At 34.4% G+C, this 15,894-nt stretch overlaps 1 pseudogene; it reads right to left on the reverse strand.

The window, feature by feature from the left end:
* Window positions 1–4,908: 4,908 nt before the first annotated feature.
* LOC127538544 (DNA endonuclease RBBP8-like) overlaps window positions 4,909–15,894 on the reverse strand; it is a 79,900-nt pseudogene continuing 68,914 nt past the window's right edge.

Raw genomic sequence — 15,894 nt, forward strand, 5'->3', positions numbered from 1 at the left:
CAGAACAAAAGGGAAAAACCATAGAAGAAAAAAACAGAAACAAGAAGTGAACATAGTTTGTGTTGATTTATATTCAATCTCCATAGTACTTTTTTTCTGAATGCAAAATGGCATTTTTGGTCCAAAGTATATTAGGATTGTTTTGGTTACTGAACTACTGAGAAGAATCAAGTCTTTCATTGTTGATCATTGCACATTCTTGTTGTTATTGTGTCCAAGATATTTCTGCTTCTGCTTGTTTCACTCAGCATCAGTTTATATAAATCTTTCCAAGCCTTTCTATGACCATCTTATTCATCATTTTTATGGAACAACAATATTCCATTACCTTCATATACCACAACTTGTTTAGCCATTCCCCAATTGATGGGCATTTATTTCTTTTCCAATTCTTTGCTACCACAAAAAAGAGCTGCTACAAACATTTTTGCTCATGTTGGTCCTTTTCCCTCCTTTATGATTTCTTTGGGATATGGCACTGTTGAGTCACAGGGAATACACATACTTAGCGCATACTTCCAAATTACTCTCCAGAATAAACTTAGGATTTCTTGAATCCCAATCCAGCACACTCTCCAGCCTTCTATAGAGCTGCCTCTATGAGTGTGTGTGTGTGTGTATGTATGTATGTATGTATGTATGCACACGATTAGGTGATAGGTGTAGGAGTTAGTGTATTAGTGGTTATTATGCTGGATTTCAACTCAGTAAAAACTGAATTCAAATCCTGCCTAAGATACTTATTAGCTGAATGACTCTGAACAAGTAACTTTATTTCTCTCAGCCTTAAGTTCTTCTTCAAAAATATGGGATAATAAATACCTTGAAGGTTGCTGTAACAATAACCCTTAAAGAACCTTATAAATGATAACCATTTATTAATATAACTTGTGTTTTTGCATATATTTATAATACATACACATACACATACACACACACACACACACACACACACACACACACACACACACACATATATATATATATATATATATATGCCATTTTCCAGAAAATCCATAGTGCTGGTACTCATTCCTACAATGCAGATCACAGTTCTTTCACATCTGCATAACCTCTTGATGAGATGCCAACTCCTCCTGCCCCACCTCCTCTCTCTGTGCTCTCTTTCTCTCTCTGTTTGTTTGTCTGTCTGGCTGTCTCTCTCACATACTCATCGTCGTCATCGTCATCATCGTTGTCGTCGTCGTTGTCGTCGTCGTTGTCGTCGTCGTCGTCATCATCATCATCATCATCATCATCCTTGCCTAGTGGCCATGTTTCTAGGATTAGAAATCTTAAAGTTAAGTATTACTACAATTTCTGTTCCAGTGTCATGATATTGAAATCAGGTATTCAGCATGTACTCTGAGTCAGACATTCTGTAAAGTGCTTGATGTACTTTGAAAAATGAAAAGATGATCCCCTGCCTTCAAGGAGCTTACCATGTTATGGAGGAGACAACATATAAATAAGTAAAAATATAAAGGCTATATAGAGAGTGTTGTTGTTTTCTAGAGGTTCTTTATTCATATCTGACTCTTCATGATTTCTTTCAAGATTTACTTTACAAAACTTTGTAGTGTTCTAGTTAGTTTTCTGGAGGTCTTTAGACCAGCCTTCATTTCAGCAGAATAATCACCACGGATATAGCCAGGGATAAAGTCCAAATTCTTTATTGTCTCTGAGCCTGGGGCTCGACTAGCTTTCTGGAGGCCCTTCAGACCGGCCTTGGCTCAATGGGGGAAGTAGGAGAACAAGCCAGCCAGCCACAAAAGGTGTTGGGAGATGGAGTGAATGTCTGAGTCCCAGGGCTTGTGCTCCAGGCTTCAGCCACCACAAAGGTGGGAGATGGAATGAATGTCTCTAGCTGAGTTTGTTCCAACTAATATACTCTATTATAATTACATCATCATAGGTGTGAATCTTGTAGAACTATATTATCTAATATAATCTATATTATCTATATAATCTAAGTACATGTACTGAACTAGAGAAGTATTAATCACCACGCTAAACTAGATAACCACTGTCTTATCAAGTCCACTAAGTTAATACCATTTAAGAATCCTTGTTTAAGTATATTTCTCCAGAGTTCTGGCCTATTACAAAACTCCTGGAGTGGTGTCTTATTACCTTTACCAGCTCATTTTACAGATGAGAAAACTGAGGCAAACAGGATTACGTGACTTGCCTAGGATCACACAGCTACTAAGTATATGAGGTTAGATGTAAATTCAGAAAGAGGAGTCTTGCTGACTGCAATTCCAGTGCTTTATCCAATGTGCCCAGTAGACGGGAGTTAATCTGAGAAGGAAGGTTCAAGGTGGGAACCAGAAAAAAAAATACATTTTATAAGAGGTAAAATTTCCATTGAATCTTGAAATAAATTAGGGGAATGAAGAAGGAGAGATAAGATAGATTGAGAATTCCAGATGTGAGAGTCAGCCAGTAATGAAAAATGAAAGGAATTCCTCAGTGGAGAAGAAGCATGTAGAATTTAGGGGACCCATTCTCCTGACCTTTAGCAGCTAGCAAGGTCAGAGTTAATACCAATATTCTTTTCTCTAACTGCAGATAGTATAAATGTAAAGAATCAAATAAGAGAGACCCAAACATACAGGTCATATGGTACCCCAGGCAAGCAGCACTCAAAGCATTTCCCCACCCAGAAGCTCCCTCCATTACTTCTCTCATTCACAAGTAGCCAGGTAGACATGAGGAGAGATAAGTTCTCCTTTTGGCCAGTTAGGGCCTTTTGACAGTTCTTAGCTATGGATCATTTCTTCATCCCCTGCTTGACCGACTGGAAGAAGTTACAGAATCTCTGCAAATGCTCCAAATGCAGAGTTATCTCCTGTTCCTACAGATTAAAAGCCTTCATATATTAAGACTTCTTAGTCTCTTTTGTGTGGCAATATCATCAAATGATCACATAGAACATGACCCCAGCCCAAGCCCCTTACTACATTCTTCCCTTATTGAAGAATTTTCTGTCCTTGACAAATTGGTTAATATGTTTTGAACTTATCTAAGTCTTTAATCTAGTAGTGTCCACCAAGGTTCCAAACATCTTTCCATTTGCTTCTGCAGTACCATTCAGAAAAGAATCACAAAAATAATTTGTGTGTCACAATCTAATACAGCCACACATGTACACATGAAAATCGCAGTTATCCCCAAATAAAGTTATGAAGATTTGACAAATAAAGATATTTAATAAAGTTTGCTAAGTATTACTTTTTGAAAAAAATAATTTTGTTACATTTTAAATTTTAGGAAAGGCTAACATTTGACACATTTTAAATATATGCAAAACTATGCTATTCATACTTATATTTATCAACAACGTGCTATTGATAGAACTATGAATTTATTCAATCATTTTGGAGAGCAATCTGGAATTATATCCAAAGTGTGTATGCTCTTTGACCCAGCAATAACACTATTAGATCTATTTCCCAAGGGGATTTTGGAAAAATAGGCAAAGAATTAGTCCTTAGCTAGGGTCTTGGTGCCATAAATGGCTTTCCCCCAAATAAAGATAATAAAAGAAGAAAAAGAAAATTACCTTTTTTTATTTTTGAAGGAAACCTTGTTCTTTCAGTACTTTCCATATCAAATGGAGCTCTTCCCAAAGGACTTTAGGATTTGGGGATGACTGGGAATCATTCCCTCACCCTTAGATGAGATGACACCAGATCATGTGACTTAAAAAGTTGCTCTAGTGTAATGGGCTGAGGCTTGAGTTGATGCACTGAGGTCCCAAGCACATGAGGCTAAATAGTAATTGGACCATACTCTATTAATATATAAGCTTGGAGAAAGAATGGCCCCCGCCTACTCTTTGTGCAAGTCCTGATGTGTTGTATAGGAAATGACGATTCTGGTGGGTGGAGGCAGGGGAGTGAAAAAGGAAGGGGAGGAGAGCTCAGCCCTCACTTGCTCTGCTAGCTGGCTTCCTGTCGCAGCTGCCCATATTGCTATCGCAATCTTTCTTGCCTATATTTGCTATCGCAATCTTTATTCACCTCTTCACTTGAATAAAGACTGAAGATTTTTCCCCTTAACCTGAGTTCCTGACTCCGGCTGATTTTAAATATGCGATCAGTACACTCTAGAGTTCCAGGGGAGATGGTGCCCTTCATTTTCTTCCTCTTCTGCTAAATACTTTCTCTTCCCACACATATATACTCTAGATCCACACTCATAGAGCAGATTTAATGCTGCAAAACAGGTTGTTAAATTTGCATAAGGGCCCAGATCTTTTCAAGATTAAATAAGGTTAAAATGTAATGATGAAATATTTAACAAAAATAAAAATACATAAAACATAGATAATATATAATAGTTGACATTTGTATAGACTTTAGTATGTGCAGGACACTGTGCTGTGAGTGCTTTCCAATTATTAACTAATTTGAACTTCAAAATGCTGTGAAGTGCTATTGGGATGATCCTTGTTTTACAGATGAGAAAATTAAGGCAACTTTTTTTTTTTTTTTTTAAGTTACTTCTCAGAGAGTAGTGTGTTAGTGCCTGAGGGCAAATATGAAGTCAGGTTCTCCTAATTCCAGGCCCAGTGATCTATCCACTGTACTACCAAGCTACATAGATAACCCAAATGACCTTAAATTTCAGAAGTAATTCAACTAAGCTCCAGAAAAAGTCTCAAGGGATCCTCTTTTTTTTTTTTTTCAAATGAAATCTATCACAATTTTAATCATATTTAGATGTCACAAAAAGGATAAAATCTACCCTTTCAAATTACACAGTAAAAAATGGAAGCACCCCATTGTTTCAAAGGTGTGAAATCAAGAAAAATGCATAAGCATAACAAATGTAGTCAAAATTACATTAAATAATAATTCCTGATACACTTTATTTAGATGATATATAAATCAGGTTATAGAAGATTGAGGTAAAGAAATTAATTGTTATTTTAACTTTATAAATAAAAGAGAGGACATTTTTCTGGCAAATTTCCTTAATATCTATATCTTCTGTTCTTTGCCCTTTAGAGAAAACATTGCATTGTAATGGCAGGGATAAGGAACAAGATCTTCCTTAATGTATCTTCTGTTCACACAAGTTTGAGTTGAAGGAAACCCTATTTCCCAGAAATTTTAGGTGTGTTAGAAGTAATATAGCTGAAATGAAAATAGCTGAAATGAAATGTCTTGACCAGGAGGCTAATTTCTTTTCTCTTTCTTCTTCTGGAATATCTGCATAATAAATTTCACATTCTTTATATGTTGTCTAAGTAATTTTCTCCTCTCTTTTTTCCATACCTCCCAAATGTGAGAGAAAGTTTATATTATGGTCTTTCTTTCATCATCTTTAAAATAAGGCTCCACAAATGCTCTTTATTTTACTTTATCAGGTTTATCTTCATATGACTGTTGCAATCTAAGTTCAGTCTTGCCTCCTAATATTGATTGACTACCACACTCTATATCTATTATAGTAATATCCATTTTATATTGAGAAAGATCTACTGCTGGATGTATACTTCACTAGATATTTTCTAAGGATGATTTATCTTGATTATCTTGTAGAGCTTGTGCTTTAGTTAGTCTACAGAGATTTAACTCAAGAATTGAGGAAAATTCACAATCTCCATGTCCTATCCAGTCTTTCATTTTTATTGACTCATAGTCACCAGTAACCTCGTTTCCCTGGCTTTTTTCCTTGTTGGTGAATAGCTGAAAATCGATCAGATAGATCCAGGGGCTTATCTATTAGAGACTCTCAATTGATGGAAAGATGAATATCCCCTCACAAAGGAAAAAACATTTTCTTTATCATAAGAATTTTGGAGCAATGTTCACTGTCTTTTTCAGTGTTCTTCCTTTTTGCTCCTCTGCCTCTCAGTGGTTTCAATGGCACAAGAAGATATATTTTCAGGAGCTTCATCTTTTGGATTATCAGTCTCAATCTATATACTTACTGATTTATTTATGTTCTTTTTCACAAATATTTGCTTAATGAAAGAATGATCTACGACAGTGCTTGGTTGAGAACCAAAATTAAGGCATGTAACAAAAGCTAGTATCTTCAGATTTTGAGCTAATTTTCTGGAGACTAGAATTAGAAGAAATGTTGAGGGAATTTGTAATGAGACTTTTCCCCAACCTCTAAAAGAGAAGGGAACAAGCTTGGATTCAAGTCTAATCCATTTTTCACATTAGAAGTAGCCCCCCAAACAAGAGAAGATGTCTGAGCAGCCCACTTAACTTCTGGTAGAGTTTTTAGAGAGAAATCTGAAAATCTCAAACCATCTTTGCTATTTTTTTGTGGATTCCTAAAAGAATTCTTTAATTGGCTTTGCTTCCTTTTGAGAGTGCAGTTCTTTATTGAGGGGATTCAAAACACTTTTGACTCAGTCTCTCCAGCGCCCAGTCCAACTGTTTCAGCTACATACAACTGCAGCTAAGTTAAAAGATGATTTCTCAAGGGACAACCGTTGACATCTAGGATACTGATCCTAGGAGATGATGTTTGATCACAAGGATCTGCCACAAGAATTGTTGTAGTTGAATTGAAGACTAGATTTTTTGCTAATCATTTGTACATAGAGCCGGTCCTCAAATCAGTATGTGTTTGCTCTATATATGGGACATGTAGGTTCTCCTTTCTTCTATTCCATTCAGTCCAGAAAATGAGAAATGTAAACATAGAAGAATCAGGGATAACTTCTTTCTCAGGCTCTGCAGCTTTATGCTGTTTCTTTTCAATTTTCATTTGCAATTGCTCTGAAAGTATGTAAAGCATTCTTGTTATTCATAAGTAATAAGTTAAAGATTTTGTTGCCAGATATTTTGAAACTCCTGTTTTTTCCTCACATGTTCTTCAACTGTCACATAACCCTGTTCTTAACTGATCTTCCAAATGTTTAATGGTGTCATGAATGGCTGCCACTCTCCCAATTGTTGATTTTTTTTGGGGGGGAAATAGATAAATGAATGAAAACAAAACAAAACAACAACAAACCAAAACCAAACCAAAACAAAACAGCAACAACAACAAGCTTCCAATCTTTACGCATCTAAAATCCATTCCTTTTTCAGCTTGGTTACTTTGATCTGTAAAGCTTGTTAACTCTTCGTCTCAGCACGCCTTCCATTTTACTCCGAGGTCTTTAAAAATCTCTGCCTGTTTCAGCAGGATTGGGAACTACCGCAACGACCTGCAGGAACATTCATCTTGCTTTTCTGCTTCCCTGAAGTCCTCTGCTCACCTTATCGTCACATTATATAGTTAGGAAGTTGTCTCTCCGTAGAGAGTGGGTTCGCCCCAGCGCGCCCTCGTGGGGCGGAGGGAGGAGGAGCGCTCTTCGCCTGACCGGAAGTGGAGGGAACTCCGGAAGAGAGAAACACGTGAGGGAGCCAGAATCCCCGCGAAGATCCCTGGTCGCCTGCGGGACTGAGAAGCAATCCTGGTAAAGAAGAGCCCCTCCAGGCTCTGAAGTGAGACGTTCCTTCTTTTCGCTGCTCCCCTCCAGCCCCTTCCTCCTCCCACACCCTCCATTGGAGCCCGGCCCGCGGAACCTTGATCCCGAAGCCAGCCACTGCTTTTGGGGAGGGGGAGGGCACTTTTTAAATACAGGGAGCCCCCAAATCCTCCAGTGGATCCCTGATACTACAAAATCAGTCTGAATAGATTTCGAGTCAAGAATAGGGTAAGAAAACTCCTTTTGAGAAGTTGAGTTTCAGACTTACCTGATCTTATGGGCTGGTCAAGAAACGACAGTATCCTCCAGCAGGGGGCTGTGAATTGCTCCTTTGTTCTTTATTCTGTGTGTCCTTTGGGTGGAGGTTATCACAGATTTTTTTTTTCACTTCTACATGAGTCAGCTCTTTCAATAACTACTTGAGAATGACTGACTAAAATAATTCTTAACCGATAATTTTGTGGGGAAGCACAAGAGTATTAGAAAATTACCCTTGATTCCTCCAAGGTACCTCTAGAAGTGTGAGGTGAGGTATCCTTGTTCTGGGTAGACATAGGAATGAAGATTTATCATATATGTATATATATATATATATATATATATATATATATATATATATATATATATATGTATATATATGTATATTTTATTTTATATATATACATAAATATATTTTATATATATAATTTATTTTATATATGATATATATAATATATATATAATTTATTTATATATCATATATATAAATATATATAATTTACTTTATATATCATATATATATATATAAATGTCTTTCTTATATATAAATATCTAGTTATCTATGTATATGAAATTACCAATAATAAATTAACACTCTACTGAGGTCTCGGGATGCTGAGTCACATACTATTAAAGAGGCAACATGGAACTGAGAAGGGAATTAGGAAAACCTAAATCCAATCCCACCTCTGATCTTTATTAGTTAAGTAATAAGTAGTTAGTAGTTTATTCGCAAAGCCTCATCTACAAAATGGTGATGTCACTTGTAAACCTGCCACATGAGTATGAGGAGACTTAGGTAAGATCATATGTGTAATGCACTTAGGAAATTTTAAAGTTTGACTTGAATAACATATACTCACTGTATGACAAAACTGAAAACAGATTCTGGGATAAACTTTTTTTATCTGCAGAACAGGTTAACGAAGCTGTCATTGAGATTTATTATCAGTTTGCTTTCACAGGAGTAAATTCTTTGGGGATAGAACAATTTTTGAAGCCTGGTTTGCAATTTTTGGATGGAGTACCTACAACCTGGATCTTAAAATGTTGAAACCTTGAAGTCTCCTATCATATTTCTACTTACATGTGTGTCAGACTTCTAGCAACCTTGTCTATCTGTGGAAAAACTGATCTCTGAACAGAGCAGCTGATTTTGATATAGTAAATTAGTAAAGCAAATCCCAATATTTTCTTTTTAAAATAACTTTTATTGATAGAACCCATGCCAAGGTAATTTTTTACAGCATTATCCTTTGCATTCACTTCTGTTCTGATTTTTCCCCTCCCTCCCTTCACCTCCTCCCCTAGATGGCAAGCAGTCCTTTACATGTTGAATAGGTTACAGTATATCCTAGATACAATATATGTGTGCAGAACCCAACAGTTTTCTTGTTGCACAGGGAGAAAATCCCAATATTTTCGCAAAAGGTTCCCAAGATTTAACTCAAAGACTATACTCTTAATTTGTACATACTTCTAACAAGGGTAATTTTCAAGCCAACAGGAAGCACTTAATGTTTGTTGACTGACTTTATTAAATTGACATTAAATTACAAGGATTCAAAGCTCCTAAAAGCAAATACAAAGTTTCAGTAGGCATACCTTGAAAATAAAAAGGGAATCACAATAATTAGAAAAAAGATAGAAGGGGCAGTGTTTGAATCTCAGGGAAACATGCATACAGACTAGACTATCCCCAAAAGCATCATTGTATCATAGCATAGTATCATAGGGTTTCAGACTACAATTAATTGTTTTTTCAGTTATTTTTCAGTCATGTTTGACTCCTCATTACCTCATTTGAGGTTTTCTTGGCAAAGATCCTGGAAAGGTTTGCCATTTTCTTTTCTAGATCATTTTACAGATGAGAAAACTGAGGCAAACAAAGTTAAGTGACTTGCCTAGGGTCACACGGCTCATAAATGTCTGAAGTCAGATTTGAACTCAGAATGATGAGTCTTCCTGATTCTAGGTCAAGAACTTCATCTACTGTGTCACCCTTTACAATAAATTATAACTCATAATTGTGACCCTATGCCAACAACAACAAAGTTTAGTTATTTTCAAGCAAGCATCATGTTGAAGTGGACAAAGCATTCAACTTGGAACCTAAGTACCAGGGTTCATATTCAAGCTATGTAACTTGTTCCATAGTGAATTTGGAAAAGCCATTTCACTTTTCTAGGTTTGTTTTTTTTAATTTCTCATTTATAAAAAATAGGTAATTTGATTGACACCCCAGCTCTTCCAATAACTAGAAATGTAAATTTTATATCAATAATATCAACATATATCAATATACAATTTTTTGTACCTTAGTTTCCTCTTCTCTAAAACAGTAGAACTAGGTGTGTTATATTTCTACTAGCTCCAAATTTTTATTATTTTAAGCTTGAATAGTCTTTTGAAGCATTTTTATCTTTATCATCATCATCATTAACCATTATCCTCCTCTATAAAGCTCTAGAACTCAGGGATCTCACAGGGTATATAATAGAACTCTCCGTCCTCATTTAATACATTATAAACCTGAGATGTTGGGACATTAAATGATTTGTCCAAAGTTATATCAAATAAATATCAGGGGTGGAATTTGAATCTAACTTCTTAGACTCCAGAACCACTGTTTTTCCCCCTTGACAACTTCTGTAAATAATTTTGAAAATCATAGAAAAGGCCTTCATTACTAAAGAGTGATTTGTAAACTTGACCCACTTTATTGATCCAGTTCTTGGTTCATTCAATTGGAACATGAAGAAATGTAGGCAGTTGTAACAAATTATCAAAATAACAAGACCTAGCTTTGAAATCTTACTTCCAGATTCATATTCTTTCATCACTTGGGGATTACAAGCAGCTGATTTGAATCCTCTCTTCACCTATTCCAAGACATATTTTTGATTCCCATGGGGAATCAAGGAATTGTATAACAACAGGACTTTCTGTTAACATTTACATGTAATTTTCTTCCTATTTAGAAGATTGGCTCTTGACTTCAGGCTCTCTCTTTTATTTTCTGCATTATTACTTCTAGATCCTCACTTTAATTACTTTAGGTTTCCCAAGGCAACATGTTTTAAGTGGAAGCAACTGGAGCACAGTTGGTTAGGAGCTCTGAGCAATAACACATCACCAGCCACTCTGAGTCAGCTGAGCATTTTATTTGTTTATATATGGTATTTCAATTTCATTGATCAAATAAGTTTCCAAAGAGGCAAGCTTTAAAAAATAATTTGAAACAAAGTGGAATCATCTTATCCTGGATCCATCATTTTGTTTTCTTTTTCATCATAGTAAATTTATTTATTTTTAAAAACACATTGCTTTATGAAACTTTGGGAGAAAAAAATCAGAGCAAAAGCAAAAAACCATGGGAGAGATCAACAGAAAAAAGAAGTGAACATAGTATGTGTTGATTTACATTCAGTATCCTCAGAGCTTTCTTTCTGTATGCAGATAGCATTTTCTGTTCAACTTCTATTGGGATGGCTTTGAAACACTGTATTGTCAAGAATCAAGCCAAAATTTCATAGTTGATCACACATTCTTTGTCTTATTGTGTACTATGCATTCCTGGTTCTGCTTGTTTCACTCATCATCAGTTCATGTAAATCTTTCCAGACCTTTCTAAAATCAGCTTGTTCATCATTTTTATAGAGCAATAATATTCCATTACTTTCATGCACTACTCTTGTTCAGCCATTGCCGTGATAGGCATCTATTCCTTTTCCAGTTCTTCACTACCACAAAAAGAGCTGCCATAAACTTGTTTGCGCATGTGGCTCCTTTTCCCTCCTTTATTATTTCCTTGGGACAATAATAGCACTGCTGAATCAAGAGGTATGCACAGTTTGATAGCCCTTTGGACAGAGGTCCAGATTGCTCACCAGAATGGTTGGATCATTTAACAATTCCACCAACAATGCATAGCTTCCTTGTAAAGTTCTGCTATTCCTACTTAAGTATTTAGTTCTTCTACATAAGTAAGAATTAGTACCAGATACCTTTGTTGCTTTTTTTCCCCTTTTAAAGGAGAAATTATCACTAAAATAACTTTTAAAATTCTTATAGACTCAACTTTTGACAGAGAGAATATTGCAACAGATGTCCAGATAGTTGAAGTTCCTGAGCAGTGCTATACTATACTTTTATGGCAAGCTCATCATCTGTTTCCCCATAATTACAATAAAAATCAGTTAGAAAATTTCCTAAATACATTTCTATAAAAAATATAAAATCACTTAAAAGTTAAAAAAAATAGGTCTTTGGGGGAATGGGTCCCTAAAGCAAAGAAGTCAGACAACCGGCTCCTCTCTGCATACATGAAAAGATGAGTCAGGATGCCATATATGGTCTTAAAATCCCTCTAAGATGTCTCATGTTTTCACTCCTGTCCATTCTAGTTCTAACATCATATTTAAAGTACTTATTTGTAAACAGATTTTATATAGAGTCAGATAGCAAGGCTTGTGTCATCATGTATGTTGTTGAATTTAATTTATTTGTTCAGGTGGACAGGCTGCACCCAGAGATGGTTGCTAGATGAATAATCATAAATGGTTATGAATAATTTTGATGAAGGGAATGGATACTTTACATGGAATAAGAGAAGACCAGAAGTCAAATCTAAACCTTGTATGACCTTGAGTTCGATAACACTTTAGAACTCAGTTTCTCTGTAAAACAAAAAGCTTAAATTACATCATCTCTGGAGAATCTTTCATGTCTTCATCTTATGGTCCTATACCTCATATCTTACAGTAATTAATTGGAAACTTAATGACCATGTTGGGGTTTTTTATGTTGTGTTGTGTTGTTTTGATTTTATTTATTTATTTCTGTTTTATCATAAGACCAGGAAATTTTGGGAATACTTTGGGCTTTTTGTCTTTGAGCCTTCAGTACCTACCATTGTGTCTGATTCACATTAGTCTCAATAGGCTACTTGTTTACTCTCCACTCAAGAAAACATAAAATGAACAATAAACCACAACTAACTAGTAAATATTTCTTTATATAACTGTATTCTTAGTTTTGAATACTGATGTTAGCATTAAGCAAAACAAAATTAAATAAAGGCAAATATTCCACCTTACCATACCTCAGGGTAAAACTGTTCTTATTTAGGAAAAATTACAACTAAGAACCACTGGTTTTTGAACTTATTAGTATGTGACACACCAAATGTTTCTGATGGAATAAGATAAGTTGGGAGGATAGAGTTAGCCAATAATACTGGCCTATTAAATAGGAGTCAGGAGTTCAGCATTTTTAGATTTGTTAAATGTAAGCTAAGGTCACTATTTAATATTGGATAGAGCTACCAATGAGCAATGGTGATTTTACTAGGCCAAGTACATAACCAGTCCAAAATCCCACATGATAGAGGCCACACTGATAGAGACATATGAGGTCAGTGGCCAGAGTACCATCTGGATATGATAAAGTAGGAATTAATCTGCAATCCATCAGGGTTTTTCTGGAGTTTCAATATTTATGACTAGAAAGAAATAACCTGCCATCCCCCTGATGTCACATACTCATTGTATTCTTCTTTTCTCTCAACACCAAATGATTTCAGGTCATCTGTGAGGCTGGTTGATTGGTTGAATTGTTATCTCTTTGAATCAGTCATTCAAGCAACATTTATAAAATGTTTTTTGCGAGCCCAATACTGGGAATTGCTTTATAAAATGTTATCTTTTTTATTTCAAAGTAGAAAAGAAGGGAAAAAGGAGAGAGGAAGGAAGGGAGGAAGGAAAGAAGAAAGGGAGGAAGGAAGGAATTAGAATGGGAGGAAAATAGAAAGGAAAGGATGATAAAGGAAATCCTTATAACAAATATGTATCATCAAACGAAGCAAATTTCTACATCGCTCTCATTCTGCATCTTGAGTCCACTGACCTTTCTTTTAGGAGTTGGCTAGTATGTGTCATCTTCAGTTCTTTGGAATAGTGGTTTGTAATCACATTGTTCAAAATTCTTATGTCTTTCATAAGGTCCCCCCCCAATAATGTCACTGGTATTTATATATTGTCCTCTTTGTCCTGTTCATTTAACCCTTCATGAATTCATAAAATTAATGTTGTTTTTCTCAGAAATTATTAATTTAATCATTTCTTATGTTGTAATGATATGCCATTATATTTATATTCCATAATTTGTTTAAATATATTAAATATACCTTTAGATTTCAACATGTCTTTAGATTTGTTTTTAATTACTATTAAAATAGAACTGCTATAAAGATCTATCGACATAAAAATTCTGTAATCAATTTCTTTTTTTTTCTTTTTTTGTCATTTTAACCAATTTGATAGATGTAAGATGTAAAGATAGAATATCTTTAATATTTACCTCTCATTATTAATGATCTGGACTTATTTCATGATCATTTATAGCTTGTACTACTTCTTTGGAAAATTATTAATATTCTTTGGCCATTTATTTGTAACTATTAACCATATATATTTAAATGAATTTTATTTATACTTGGCATAAAATTTTGATAAGAGAAATTTGCTGTACAAATTTTCCCTCCAGTATTGCATTTGCCTTCAAATTTTAGCTTTATTGATATTGTTTCTATAAAAGCTTTAAAAATGTTTTCTATAATCAAAATTCTACATTTTATCTCCTGTGCTTTTCTCTGGCCCTTGTTTGGTCATAAACTCTTTTCTTTTTCCATAAATATAAAAGATATTTTCATTCTTGTTCTGTATCATTTATGATGATATTTTACATCGGTCATTTATCCAGTTATAGCTTTTGTTATACATGTTATTGTATATATGTGTTTGCAGTATAAGTTATTTTCTAAACTTAATTTCTACAAGACTGAATTCAAATTTTCTAGTACCTTATGAGGTTCTTTTACCCCCAATAGATGGGGCCATTGTGGTAATCTAATACTGTGTTACTATGTTCATTTGCTTCTGTACATTCTGTATTTAATCTGTTTCACTAATCAAACTATGTTTTGTTTTGTTTTTTTAATCAGAACCATATTATTTTGATAAATATGAGTTTGAAGCACAGTTTGAAATCTAGTACTGTTAGGCCTCCTTTTTTCTCACTTAAAAAATTCTTAAAATTATTTCTTCTTTGTTCTTCTAGATGAGATTGATTGCCATTTTACTTTTTTAATAATTCAATCTTTTTATTTTATATATGATAAGACTGAAACACAGGGAAGTCAAATAGCATAATTCAATACATATTATAATTATTCATACATGTTTCAATTGTCATAAGTTGCAATTTTTCACTGGTGTCATTTAATCTCATTCTCACTCCTTACTCAATTCCCAGGTCCCTTTATCAGTGATTTTACAGGAAGATATAATTTGAGTTGAAATGGTTGTATTTCCTTTACTGGTATAAATATGCTCATTGTTAATTGTTGAGAGAATTTGAACATTTTAATTTCTTGAACTTAGAAAATTCTGTATCTTTTCTTATATAATTAAAGCTCAGTGACTAGTATCAGAGATAAATTGACATTTTTGGCTTGGTGAATTTACCCTGAGTCTCAAATTCAAGAAATCACAAAATTTAAGCAATAGAATAAATGTCATAGTTCACCCATTCCAAATAATAGAAGAATTCCCACTACAACATACTAATAATTATTTATTTTTTCACTAATGACCTCCATGGAGACAAAATTCAATATATCTTGAAATAACCCAATTCTTTTTCCTTCCTTCCTTTCTTTTTCTTCCTTCCTTCCTTCCTTTCTTTCTTTTTCTTCCTTCCTCCCTCCCTTTCTCCCTCCCTCCCTCATTCCCTTCTTTCTTTCATTCCTTGGTTCCACTGTATAATTATTTTGAATGGAATTTTTTTCTCTCTCTCTTCCTACTAGTTTTTGTTGGTAACATATAGGACACTAAGAATTATCTTTAAAAGTATAGCATTATACATACATATATATGCCATTTTAACTCAGTAATTCGCTCTCCCTACTAGTTTTTGTTGGTAACATATAGGATACTAAGATTTATCTTTAAAAGTATAGCATTATACATACATATACATGTCATTTTAACTCAGTAATATTTCCACTATCTTCTCATTTATGTTGAAAAAGCTCTATCTGATTTTCTTTATGGTATGTGTTCTAAACAGATAGTTCTTGTTCATCTCTTGGAATTAATAGCAATGCATAAAATGGTTAGTATTCT

The sequence above is a fragment of the Antechinus flavipes genome, chromosome 5 (genome assembly GCF_016432865.1).
Source record: "Antechinus flavipes isolate AdamAnt ecotype Samford, QLD, Australia chromosome 5, AdamAnt_v2, whole genome shotgun sequence".
Lineage (NCBI taxonomy): Eukaryota > Metazoa > Chordata > Mammalia > Dasyuromorphia > Dasyuridae > Antechinus > Antechinus flavipes.